The sequence below is a fragment of the Microtus pennsylvanicus genome, chromosome 22 (genome assembly GCF_037038515.1).
Source record: "Microtus pennsylvanicus isolate mMicPen1 chromosome 22, mMicPen1.hap1, whole genome shotgun sequence".
Classification (NCBI taxonomy): domain Eukaryota; kingdom Metazoa; phylum Chordata; class Mammalia; order Rodentia; family Cricetidae; genus Microtus; species Microtus pennsylvanicus.
Genome location: NC_134600.1, coordinates 13,732,052 through 13,745,892, shown reverse-complemented (window position 1 = coordinate 13,745,892; position 13,841 = coordinate 13,732,052). Strand labels below are relative to the sequence as shown.

The 13,841-nt window shown below is 40.2% G+C and overlaps 1 protein-coding gene and 1 pseudogene across 1 annotated transcript in view; one reads left to right on the top strand and one right to left on the bottom strand.

The window, feature by feature from the left end:
• LOC142839973 (uncharacterized) overlaps positions 1–13,841 on the top strand; it is a 238,482-nt gene that overhangs the window by 194,839 nt on the left and 29,802 nt on the right. The window lies entirely within an intron of this gene.
• On the bottom strand, positions 8,995–9,548 carry LOC142839978 (polyadenylate-binding protein 2 pseudogene; annotated as a pseudogene).

Below are 13,841 nucleotides of genomic sequence, written 5' to 3'. Positions count from 1 at the left end.
CTTGGTAAAGTAAAGGCTCTTGTGGTCAGAAAAAGAGAGATATACAGTAAAGAGAGATTCAAAGACAGAAAATTTCTGAATGGTTTAAAGTGTGTTAAAAATATATGCAGACTAAAAGTTAAAATTCTTAAAGTAAACTTCTGTGACTTAAGATGTGGTAGCACACGCCTTTAATCCCAATGCCTGGAAGGCAGAGACAGGCGGATCTCTGAGAGTTCAAAGACAGCCTGGTCCACAGATATATGCTCAAAAAGCAAAAAGTTAACTTAGGAATGTCTCAGCTTAGATTCTTAAGCGCCTAGTGATTTAAAGGCGCAAATCAAAAGTGCTCCTGGATAGTAAAAAAATTGCAGATTCACAATAGGACAGATTCAGACCACTAAACGAGTCACACTGTTGGATGAATGTACGTAGGCTTGGGAGAGAGAAGAAAAGGAATATAGAGAATTAAGTTAATGGTTTAAAATAAAAGGTAAAGTCTTTAAAGAGACAGAGTACAGATAGTTAAGAGATTAAAAGAAATAAAGAAAAATAAGCCACGTAAAAATGAAAAATTCACAGAGAGTCTGGATTATGTACATTGTGTTTTCTTTAAAATTTTTGACTGCGAAGGAGCTAAGTACAGAGAGACATTTCATTATATGGGCTGCCAAGTGGAACCAGAATGGATATAAGGGTATTACGATTTCAGAATTTGGGTCTAAGGATATGATGCTTTGGAGAGAGTCTTCTTTTGTTTTCACAGAGGATGAGACTCTATGGATTTCTTCTATTCCGATTTGGTATGATGGACCACGTCCTCCTGAAGGGTTGCTGTGAACATCTTCAGAAAATTGCTTTGCTCAACTGCCAACTGAGATGAAACCTGGCACACAGGTTACACCCTAAATAATCTGATTAACGACGCCCCCATTCAGCAGGAAGCAGTTTGGAGAGAAAAAAAACTGCGCCCATGTTCCCAAATATGGTTTATAAAACGTTCTTTTACATTTAAAGGGGGAAATGATATAGGTATGAATAATTTGCATTAGTATAGATTTTGCTTTATTTATAGAGATTTAAGGTCAATTTTGTTATATGTATAAATGTTTCTGATGTAACTTTACTTGATAACTGTTTTGTTATATGTAATTTTGCTATGTTAAAGTTAAAACCTTCCTTTTTTTGTTTAAACAGAAAAAGGGGAAGTGATGTGGGAGTGTCATATATCAATCTGTTGATTTCATTCGTTAAGCAATAAAGAAACTGCTAGGCCCATTGGATAGGCCCACCCTTAGGTGGGTGGAGTAAACAGAACAAAACGCTGGGAGGAAGAGGAAGTGAGGTCAGACTCCACAGCTCTCCTCTCCGGAGCAGACGCAGGAGAGACGCCATGCTACCTGCTCCAGGGAAGACGCACACCATGCCCCAGCTCCGACCCAGGATGGACTTAGGCTAGAATCTTCCCGGTAAGCGCACCTAGGGGCGCTACATAGATGATTAGAAATGGGCCAGAGCAGTGTTTAAAAGAATACAGTGTCCGTGTAATTATTTGGGGCATAAGCTAGCCGGGCAGGTGGCTTGGGGTGTTGGGGGACACAGCCCAGCCGCGCCCCTATTACTACAAAGATGATTGGTCTTTCCCCCATCGGAAAGCTGGATGATGACTCCATTGTTTATGGGTTTTATTCCTGAAATTCAAAGCAAACTCCAGGTGAATGAATAATAATAAAAAGGGTAGTGTTCATGGAAATTTGAATACGTAGAGAATAATGGAGCTAGAAAGAATAACTTCATGAACACTATTGTCAGCCAGCACATCTTCCTCCATAGTCAGGTGAATAAAATATACAGCTGCAGTATTCAAGATTCTCTACATGAACAGGACAGGTAGAATGATTCTCACCATGGATGTAAAAAGTGAGCTTATTAGAATGTCTGACAAGCTGTGGTCCAGGTAACTTAAGAACAGCTGCTTACCAATGGCAATTGAAGAATCCAATAGATTGCTTCTCAGCCTTTTCTCTAATATCAATTGAAGAATCCAGTAGTTGTTCAGCCCACAAAGCTTGACTTCTCAGCTCATTTTAAGTATTCACCAAAATTACAATGACGTAGGTGCTAATGCTAGTACAGGAATGAGCTTGGTAGCCAGAGCCAAAGCACAGAGGCAAAAAGAGACTTTTCTTCTTCAAAATACTTTATATGTGACTACTGCTGCTAGAATGTAAGATGCTGATTGAAGTTGGGTCATAGTTATTGTTTGATTCAGATTTCTTTTTTTTTTTTTTGGTGATTTCAAGACCGGATTTTTCTGTGTAATTGTGGAACTGATTCTGTATGCCAGATTGGTCTCAAACTCAGAAAATCCTACTACCTAGTCATCTCTTCCTCATTCAACCAATCATAGGGAATAGACTATAGGTGTATGCTTGACAGCAGAAGGCATAGGAACAGGAGTAGAAACCATTGGAAGTTGGCGATTTCTTCATGTATCTTCCTTGTGTCTTCAGGACCTACGTGGTTCTGATCTCTAATATACCACTTTCATTTGATAACAGGTTGCAGCTGTAAATGTCCTACTTTATAACTTGATAGATCCAGTAATATTCAGCTCATGATGGGCATTTCACATCACATGGTAAGGTGGTGACTGCAATGGATTAAGCCACATATGGTTGGTACTTTTAGGTTCTAGGGGTCATGCAGGGGCACACAAGCCCTCAGTCACCTGGGGATGTTAAAGGCTCCCTTCTGCATGAACCACGTATGACTCAGCTAAACCCTTGCCTGATTCCATGAGCCCCATCATCTGCATATGATGGGGCCATGTCAACCCCTGTGTGCATGCACCAGGCAGCTTTTAAAAGCTGGATGAGCCATCCTCCTTCCTGTCTCTGAACACTGACTTTCCAGGCCTCTGCATGCCCCCACTTAAAAACTCCTAAGTGTTTTTGTTGTGTGTTCTGTGTTTCCATCTTGGTAAGAAAAAATCCTAAGATTGCACAGCTCTACTAACACATAGAAGTTCAATTAGGTGAAATGAAAACAAATCAAAATATCCATCATTTGATTAAGTACAGCGCCCTTTAGTGGTTGATCCCAAGTTGTGAATCAGGACAGGGGAGCCAATGCAAACTGGGAACCAAGTGTTTCTCCTCTAGGATCCCACCTAAATATGCTGTGGGAGAGGTCCTGACCACAGAACAAATATTTCATTTTGTAACTTTAAAACTCTCTTTAGTTGTTTGTATTCTAGGCATCCTTACAACTGTGGGACAGGAAATTTCTCCACCCGCCTGGCACAGTGCACCGTACAAGTCGCAGAGTGTGCTGGAAGAAAAAGGGAAAGTTTCTAGGAGTGCAAGAAGATGACATTGATTGCTTTAGTAGCCAGGGGCCAGTGCTATTAAAATGCATGTATTCTCAGATCTGGAGAAGTTCTCTCTTGGGGTGAATGGACTGGACAGGAGCCAGTATTCTGTCTCTTTAAGCACACTGTACCCCTATGGGTGGTGCTCTAGCCACTCAGAACTCACTAGCCAATCAGCACTCCAGGTGACCTGCCAGTCAGAAGCAGTGCAGGTCTCTTCCTGGCAGCCACCTTCAGTCTTGGCTTTGCAGAGGAGCTGGCGCCAGTGGATTCCTGTTTTCGGGTGCAGTTGCTCTTGCAAGGAGATGATGAGCTGAGAACTTTGGCAAAATGGAGAAGCACAACGTGGTGAGTGAGGGAATGCCGTCTCCTGATGGGGAGGAGCAGAGGGCGAGGTGCGGAAAACACGATGTTGTTACCTCCATGGGTCTGGGTGGGAACCCGCCGCCATATTCCCTGTATTGTGAAGTCCCTCATGGTCCCTGCTAACTCCTGGACCTAGGGGCAGGCCTCTGGATAACTTTGCTCTGTGGCTTCATCTGCTTAGAGTATTGGGAGCAGGAAGCTGCGTGTACAAACACCTTCCTAGTGAACTTCAACAGGGTTCCTGCATTCATGGAAACAATTTGCCTAACTGAGAGAAGCCTCGTTTCTCCAGTATCTTCTCAATATCGAGCACTTTGCATTTAAGCTTTAAATATAATCTGAATTTATATTTAAATTTGTGGACGTTATCAAAGGCATCTCACATGTCGTGTAGCTCTCCACTACTGTGTCATAATGTAGAAGAGTAGAATTGGTGATACAATAGATTTACCAATGCTTAAAAAATAATTAAGTCTCACAAAGTAGAATTTATCAGAGGGAGAAATACGTCTAAACAGCCAAACTGTGAGTCTAGGCTAACGAGGGCTGGTAGAGATTAGAATGCCCAGGTATACATTGTTTATCAGGATTGTCCAGATACTTGACTCCAAACCATTTCAAAGAAGCCACCACTGAGTTAAAAATAAAAAGTCACTGCTGGTTGGTCGTGGTGCACACCTTTAATTCCAATACTCTTGAGGCAGAGGCCGGCGGATTTCTGTGAGTTCAAGGCCAGCCTGATCTACAAGAGCTAGTTCCAGAACAGGCTCCAAAGCCACAAAGTAACCCTGTCTTGAAAAACCAACAAAAATAAAAAAATATCACTAGACCCACCCAAATATCAAAGAATAGACCTGTTAACAACCTGCTCAAGGAGACATTACAGGTCACAACCAACCTTAAGACCTGGCATGACATAAAGTTCCAGTTTTTTTTTTTTTTGAGAGAGGCATAGTTCTGTCAGAAGAGCAATATTACCGGGTGACATATATTTGAAATGTAAAACCCTGTCGTGTGAATGACTCGCCTGATCAATCAAGGCTTTCCTTTAGGACCTCAGGCAGAGAGGAGGGACATTCTTGCTGACCTAGTAACAGCCTGGGACATAAGCCTGTGAGTTTCCCTAAGGACCTGATGTATTGATACTAAAACAGAGCTCTTTCTCTAAAACCAGGACTGTGCATTGGAGAGCCCATAATGGTCTGGTGCCTAGGCTTTTGTGGAGGGGTTGCTTCAGATCTTGACAACTCCACCTTTCCCACCATATGGAGCTATGGTTCTCAGTACCAAGGCCATTCTGGATGTAGCAAAGATTTCAAAATATCCTGTATAACCTTTGTGTAGAATTGTTGGACTAGTCTCTCCCTAAATTTGTCTCATTGTATCATAGTTTCTGCTGACTTCATGTAATTCTTTCATTTCCCCCTAGGAAGTAATAGACCAGGCTGGCTTTGAACTCACAGAGAGACACAGGGTTCTTCTCCCTGTGTCTTGTGATTAAAGGTGTAAGCCACCACGACCTGGCAAGATGCTATTTTTTTTCATTTTTTTTTTTTTTTTTGGTTTTTCAAGTTTCAATGTAGCTTTGGAGCCCGTCCTGGAACAAGCTTTTATAGACTAGGCTGGCCTTGAACTCACAGAGATCCGCTGGCAGGGATTAAAGGCGTGTCCCACCACTGCTCAGCTAAGATGCTATTTTTCTTAAGAAGCTCACTAGGCTGTGACTTATTTTCTGTAACACCTCCCCACCCTATCCTTTTTATCTTTTACTTGTCCAGTCCAGTCTTTTTCTTTTTTTTTGTTTTTTGTTTTTGTTTTGGTTTTTCGAGACAGGGTTTCTCTGTGGCTTTGGAGCCTGTCCTGGAACTAGCTCTGTAGACCAGGCTGGTCTCGAACTCACAGAGAACCACCTGCCTCTCCCTCCTGAGTGCTGGGATTAAAGGCGTGCGCCACTACTGCCCAGCCACAACCTCCCGGCTCCAGTCCAGTCTTTCTCCTCCCTTGTGATCTTCACCTTAGAACCCTGTCAGTGAAGGATGATTTGCTGTAACAGGTCACGGGCATGCTTAAGAAAATATTCTGAGAATATTTTTACCTATATATTTAGACTGGCAAGTTGCCTGTTTCTATTTCAATTGTTCAGAGTATAATCCGGATCATTATCCTAAGGGATACTTATGACTTACAGCATATATTGAATGCACAATCTATCTAACCTCTGTCCCTTGAGCATTATACAGAGATCAATGCATAACATCATTAAAGATACTTTTCTTTTTAATCTGCTAAGTGTGTGATTTGATTTCTCAGTGGGAAGGCATATTAATTCTAGAAGAGCTGCATTTCTGTACTGATAGAAATATTGCTTATGAGTCAACTTCTGTTATGTTGACTCAGGTGGCTTTTGTCCCTCTTTGTTGCTTTCCTAGGCAACCTTGAGCGTCCTCTATATTACACCGTCAAAGTTCTTAAGTGACTGTACCAATTCACAGTATTAAAATTATGTATTTGCTGGGCAGTGGTGATGCATGCCTTTAATCCAAGCTCTCGGGAGGCAGATGTATGCAGATCTCTGTGAGTTTGAAGCCAGGCTGGTCTACAAGAGCTAGTTCCAGGACAGTCACCAAAGCTACAGAGATACCTTGTCTCAAAAAAAAAAAACAGTAAAGTAAAATAATGCATTTGAGGCATGTAGTTGACTGCCCAATGCAGTCAAAAGGAAAGGATTTGCATATGGAGCATTTCTTCTGTCCTCAGATTACAATAGGAAGAATAGATTATTGTGTGCACTGCAGGGGGCACAGCATAGGCAATCAGCTGATGGAGCCACCACTATGAAAAAGGGCCTGACTGTGGTAGCAGGAGTGGTTTGTAATTGCCCAGCATGTGTAAATTAATGTCATGTGAATGAACACAGACCAGATTGTGTGGGTGTCCAGATTAGGAAGGTTATCTTGAGTGAAGGAACATTGAATTTGCAATTAGACAACTATCTTCTGCAGATATGATCGATCTTTGTTTATTGGTATTTATTGAGCTCTACAATTTTCTTTGCTTCACTCCCTGCCTCTCCACTCCCCTATTCAACCCTCTCCCACGGTCCGCATGCACCCAGTTTACTCAGGAGATCTTGTCTTTTTATACTTTATACTTCCCGTGTAGATTAGAGGTCTGTAAGTCTCTCTTAGCATCCTCATTTCTGGCTAAGATCTGGGACCTGTGGTCTGTAGGCTGGCTTTCTTTGCTTTGTGCTTTAAAACCACTTATGAGTGAGTACATGTGATAATTGTCTTTTTGGGTCTGGGTTACCTCATGCAAAATAATGTTTTCAAGTTCCATCCATTTCCCTGCAAAATTCAAGATGTCATCATTTTTTCTGCTGTGTAGCACTCCGTGGTACCACATTTTTCTTATCCATTCTTCAGTTGAGCAGCATGTAGGTTTTTCCAGGTTTTGGCTAGGACAAACAAAGCTGCTATGAACATAGTTGAGCACATGTCCTTGTGGCACGATTGAGCATCCTTTGGATATATACCCCAAAGTGGTGTTACTGGGTCTTGAGAAAGGTAGTTTCCTAATTTTCTGAGAAATTGCCACACTGACATCTAAAGGGGCTGCACCAGCTTGCATTCATACCAGCAATGCAGAAGTGTTCCCTTTTCCCCACAACCTCTCCAGCATAAGTTGTCATCAGTATTTTTGATCTTGGCCATATATTCAGGTGTCAGTTATAATCTCAGAGTTGTTTTGATTTGCATTTCTCTGATGACTAAGGATATTGAATATTTCTTTAAGTGTCTTTCAGCCATTTTAGATTCCTCTGTTGAGTTCTCTGTTTTGGTCTTTACTACATTTTTTATTAAATTATGCGCCACCACTGCCCAGCTCAAATACTTTCTTTAAGGGTATTGCTGCTCTTATCTCTATTTGTTTCTGTTATCCAATGTTTTTAAGTCATTAATAGTTTCATTTAATTTCTTTCAAGTTATGTTGATTTCTATGTAGATCAATGTCTCCTATACTTTAGGCTTGACTCATGCTGTATAATTGAGAATTATTTTGCCGGGCAGTGATGGCACACACCTTTAATCCCAGCCCTCAGGAGACAGAGGCAGGCAGATCACTGGGAGTTTGAGGCCAGCCTGGTCTACAAGAGCTAGTTCCAGGACAGTCACCAAATCTACAGAGAAACCCTGTCTCGAAAAAAAAATTGAGAATTATTTTGAACACCTAATTCTGCTTCTGCTGCCCAGATCTGGGACGACAGTCCTGCAACTCCTTCCAGGTTTGTCCTTCACTAGTCAGTTAGAAAGAAAAATAGAGCAGTTAATGAGTGTCTGTTGATCTTTCTGACTTTTATTGGGAACATAGAAATCTAGAGGGATTCTTATAAGAATTGAACTCATTGACCAACTTTGAAGCTGGTGGAGACACAGTACAGGAAGTGAGAGGTTAGCCTGAGGGTGAGAGCTTTCCTCTTTCAACTGAGATTACTTATGTGGTATCAGGTAGTCAATTGTGATGCTGTATTATTATCCTGATTGAGCATTGTTTGCAGTCCACAGACAATGGCAATCTGGGTATGGACTGACCTTATCTTGAAACCTAATGTGTGATATTTACAGTGGTTATCCAAAGTAGATGATCTTGGTAAAAATTTGTGTCCCTGCTTAACAGGACCATTACTTTTCTGAAATAAGATCTTCATCTTTAGGGAGAAGATGAGGGAAGAAAAAAGCTGAACAGATGGGTGCCCTTCCAGAACTCTGTGTAAAAACAGTTCTTCTACCACCCGTACCCACCTACCCTTGAGCAGTCCCAAAGAGAGTGAAGTGGAGCAGAGAAACAGGAAACAGTTTGCACATTTGAGAAGTGTCCATGTTGAATCTCCATAGGAAATATGTCATGCCTGCCCCATTCCCTGGGCCTCCCCTACTGCCCAGAGCAGGTCCCTACAGTTAATTTTGGGATTCTCCCCCTTCCACAGCATAACATTTTTTAAAGATTTATTTATTTATTTATCCCTGCAGGCCAGCAGAGGGCATCAGATCTCATTATAATTGGTTGTGGGCCACCATATGGTTACTGGGAATTGAACTCAGGACCGCTGGAAGAATAGTCATTGCTCTTAACCTCTGAGCCATCTCTCAGCCCCCCAGTATATCTTTTTTAAAAAACATTTTTTCCCATCGAGGTCATCGTTTGTTTTCTATCTTTTTAAATTCTTTTTTCCCTTCTTTCCTCTTTTTTCCCCCTCTCTCCTTCTAATACTTTTTTTAGTAAGGGGAATACCATGATGTCACTCTAGCCTGGCCCCTGTAGACTTGATCCCAGGGCCTGCTGTTAAAACCACTATAGAATCAAGACAGGGAGATGTTGTAATTAGTAGTCTGGGCATGGTATTGGATTTGTGGGAAACCCCTGTCTGTTGTAGTGATGAGAATCATCTAGATTTGTCTCATTCTAAACAGGGACTCACTTAAAGCCAGGAAAGTCCTCACTGACTCTTTGTCTATGAATTCTACATCTTCAAACCCTTTGCCAAGGCCACTGAATTTGTTACAGACTGACAAATTAGTAACACGGTTGACTGAACCACAGCCACGAAAGTGAGCTTCCAACTCTTCTGCTGTTGCACCATGGTCCACATTGCCAACATAGATGGAACTGGCATCAGCCTCCATCTTCTCCTCAAGAGATGATCCCTGAGCCAGCATTGCCTGGGGTTGTACTCTTATTTTGGGGTTGTATTCTTATTCATCTGCTTCTTTGCCTCATTTTGTAGCTCCTTTAACTTCTCATCCTCTTCCTCCATCTCCCTGACTCCCTGAAGCTTTGATCACTTCTAGCTCTGGGTCCTCAATGATGCTGTCCTTGAAGTGCTCTTTCTGGCTTCTGGGGACTCCCCAGCTGGTCCCAGAACTTGTAGCTGAAGGATCCTCATTCCCAGCATCCCCAAAGGCCCCAGGCCCACTTCTCAGGCAGGGATCCCCAACCACCTGCTTCCCCCACTGTTCTTCAAATCATTTTTCTAGGTTGTTTGGGATTGGGCATCAGTGGAACAGAATTTATCTAAACCAGAAGAAAGCACAAGGGCCTGGAGCGCCATCACAAGCAATCTCTTCTGTTTGCTAAGAGAACATCTATATCATGAGACTTCTGTCCTCAGAAGACAGATCAGTAATTAGAGGTCAGAAACAAGAGTTTAAGGGTCACTTTGAGATAACTTTTTTTTTTTTTTTTGGCTAACACAGATGTTACTCACTGCCATCAAGATTCCTGGAAGAAGAACAGCAGGCATAATAAAATTCTGTATAATGTTAAAACATACCTAACATGATTATACTTTCAACTGTAATAAGTAACAAACTACTAATATGCAGTACTTTGTATCTTAATTACTTAATAATAATAACTTTCAAGGACTAAACATTTTCTTTTTTTTTTTTTCGAGACAGGGTTTCTCTCTGATTTTGGAGCCTGTCCTGAAACTAGCTCTTGTAGACCAGGCTGGTCTCGAACTCACAGAGATCCGCCTGCCTTTGCCTCCCAAGTGCTGGGATTAAAGGCGTGCCACCACTGCCTGGCAACCATTTTCATTACATGTTTAAGTTGGTTGTTTTAGGTAAAATATCTTGAGTAAAAATATACATCATAGACAGTATGTTTTAACAAAAACAATATCAAATTACTATCAAAAGGAAGCATACATATCTATATCAATATAAAATATTGAAATAAGTAGTTACTTTTTAAATTAATTTTAATGATCTACCCTTTTATCTCATCATATATATATATGCCTCTTGATTTTTTTTTAAGAGTAGATTCAATAATCTACACTTTTATCCTATAATTACCTTGGGTGCCTTTTGTAGGTGGATAAATGTTTCTGAATATATAGAGTTGGCTTTGGATTTGGACACTGGCTCTGTCCCTCTATAAATCCAAACATGTTAAAAGAAAAATTCAGAGTATCTGTCTCATGTCAGGAGCATGGGACAGAAAGAAAAAAGAATTTAGAAAAAATATTTACTTTTCTTTATATCTATTTTTGTCTCTATTGTACATGTCACTGAATATATTTGTCTGTATATGTCTATATAATTAATGTTGAAGGTTTGCACAATGAACAATAAATTTTCCTGCAGTAAATTTTGAAACTTCCAGGAAGAAGATGGGGCCCCAGAACATCAACTCAACCTGGTTGATATTACATCATGATGATGATAGCGCTACTATAAGATCTGTTTTGAGTACCAGTTACTCAAGATGGTTCCAACTTGGTTAGCTGAAATGGTGCACTTTTTACAATGTTCTGGACAGACCTCCTAATAGGAAGCTCAGAAAATCCTTACCAGGGGGCTGGAGAGATGGCTCGGTGGTTGGGAGCGCTGACTGCTCTTCCAGGGGACCCGGGTTCAGTTCCCAGCGCCCACATGGTGGCTCACGACTGTCTGAAGAACAGTTCCAGGGGATCTGACACTTCACACCAATGCACATAAAGTGGAGTTAAATAAAGCATAAACATATTAAAAAAGAAAAAAAAAAGAAAATCCTTACCAAATACGCAGAGACTATTTGCAATTATACTAGACAGTAATCTTGGAACTTAACCATCATTTTACTTTCACAGGATCCCATAGAAAGAAAATCCCCCCCCCCATGATAGCTGGAAGTAATTCTAAAAGACAACATCTCCTCTCCCAACAAAGTTTGTTCTCAGAATTAGGGATATCATTTAGGGGTTGATTATAATTGGTATAGGGTTGCAGGATGGAGAGAAAATTTTAGAGGCTGAAGGATCACTTTGAAAAAAAATGGGAAAATTGAATGGGATAATAGATTAGTGTGAGTTTGCTCACACTAATAATAATAGTGAATAACAGAGTGAATATTGTGAGTTATTATTTACAGGGAATTGCATTGGTATAGATTATTGTATATTGATATAATGTGAAATTATATTGAATATTGTATGCATTCATGCTTCTACCTCTGCTTAAAAACATTGTTATGGATTGATATATATTTATCATATTGCAACATACATTTCTACCTCTGATCAAGATACTTATACATTGTTTACATTTTGAAGTCATTGTCCTCATTTGTTTTAGTTGTTTATTGTATAATATTCCAATATGTATTTATTTATTTATTATGTATACAATATTCTGACTGTGTGCATGTCTGCAGGGAGTCTCTCTGACTCCCAGGATGCCATCCCATGGATTGATAGTGTTAATACTGCCTGAGTATTTTGGGTCATTAAATTACAGTTGTATGAACATCTTTGAAGGCGTAAGTCACAAACAATGCCACACCAGTTTGGAATTATGATTACTAGGTTGGTATTTATTTAAAGGGGGAAAAACTTACAGATCACCATCCCAGACAACAGCCCTCTGCGCAACCAGGAAGGGAGTCTAGTCGCCCGGTGGAGCAGGAAGTGAAGAGAGTGAGGAAAGGGAAGTGGTGGCTTTTTTAAAGGGAGAGAGACCACGCCCCAATGGGCTGGTATCTCAGCGGCTATAGGCTGGAGGAGCGGGAGGACCTCCCGCAACACCTCCCCCTTTTGTTTAAATAAGAGAGTTCTAAATCTACTATGAAATTACATACAATAAGTACAAATATCCTATTCTAACTAGCTTAGGTCTTGTATAATAAATAACTTCGCTAAGTCATGAGAGAAAGTAACTACATTTATATAGTCTTCAACACCATCAAAGATCTGAGAAGGGAAATAATGTTACTTGGGTAATTAGGAAGTTCAGTAAAACAACTTCCAAAACATGTACCAAAGACAGAGACAACTAGCTACCTGGGCAATCACCCAAAGTCATGTTAGCAGCATTGAAGCGACCAACATTGGCTAAGGCCTAACATAACTGACATACCATTTTTAAAGGCAAGCGACTTTTCAAAACTATCTTACCCTGTCTTGGCAGGATATGACAGTCCTGTTTTATCCACTGATGCATGCTCTGTATCTCTGTCAGTGGTTGAGGTATGGGCATTTCTTTGCCCAAAGGCCAGTTCTGCCAAAAAGAAAGGCTCCAGGTGGAGTGTCTTTGGTGCTCAACATTCTCTCAGGCATAGAGTGGTGTTGCCAGGAGCAATTGTGTCTCACTACCACAAAACTCTGAGTTAGATTAAAGGCCATTTTCTACAGCTCTTTGAAGAAGTTGAAGATTATCTATGTATACTGAGTATAATCTCTATATATCTAAAGAACCTGATTAGTCTAATTATAAATGGCAAACTTAGATGACTATTAATCTATATAATTTTCAATATCTATCTAACTTAAAGACTAAGAAAATAAACGACTGTGAAACAAATGAGGACAATGACCTCCAAATATAAACAATGTACAAATATACATTGCAGTAGGTAAATATATATCAATACACAAACATTATATAAGTATCTTAATCAGAGGTAGAAATGTACACTGCAATATGGTAAATATATACTATATATATATATATCAATACAATATATGTCAATACATAAAAAAATGTTTTAAACAAAGGTAGAAACATGCATGCATACAATAGTCAATATAATTTAACTTTGTATCAATATACAAGAATCTATGCCAATATATTTGTCTAAAAACAGTAACTCACAATTACAAATGTATTATCCCATCATCCCTCTTTTTTTTTCGAAAATGATCCCTGAGCTTATAAAATTCCTCCCCCAACCCTCAATCGTATACTAATTATAATCAACCCCTAAATGATGTCCCTAAACCCAAGGGCAAACTTTACTGGGAGAGGGGGCGTCGTCCTCTAGAATTACTTAAAGCTGTCATGGGGGCGACGTTCTTTCTGGGGGATCCTGTGAAAGTAAAATGATGGTTAAATTTCAAGATCAATGTCTTTTAAAATTGCAAATAGTCTCTGAGTATTTTGTGCATGTCTGGCCAAAATGTTGTATAAGATGTGCACCATTTCAGCTAACCAAGTTGGAACTGTCTTGTGCAGCTGGTACCCAAAGCAGGTCTTGTAGTAGCGCTATCAGTATCATGACGTCATATCAACCAGGTGGAGTTGTTGTTATGGGGCCCCATCTTCTCCCTGGAAACTTCAAATGTCACTGCAGGAAAACTCAT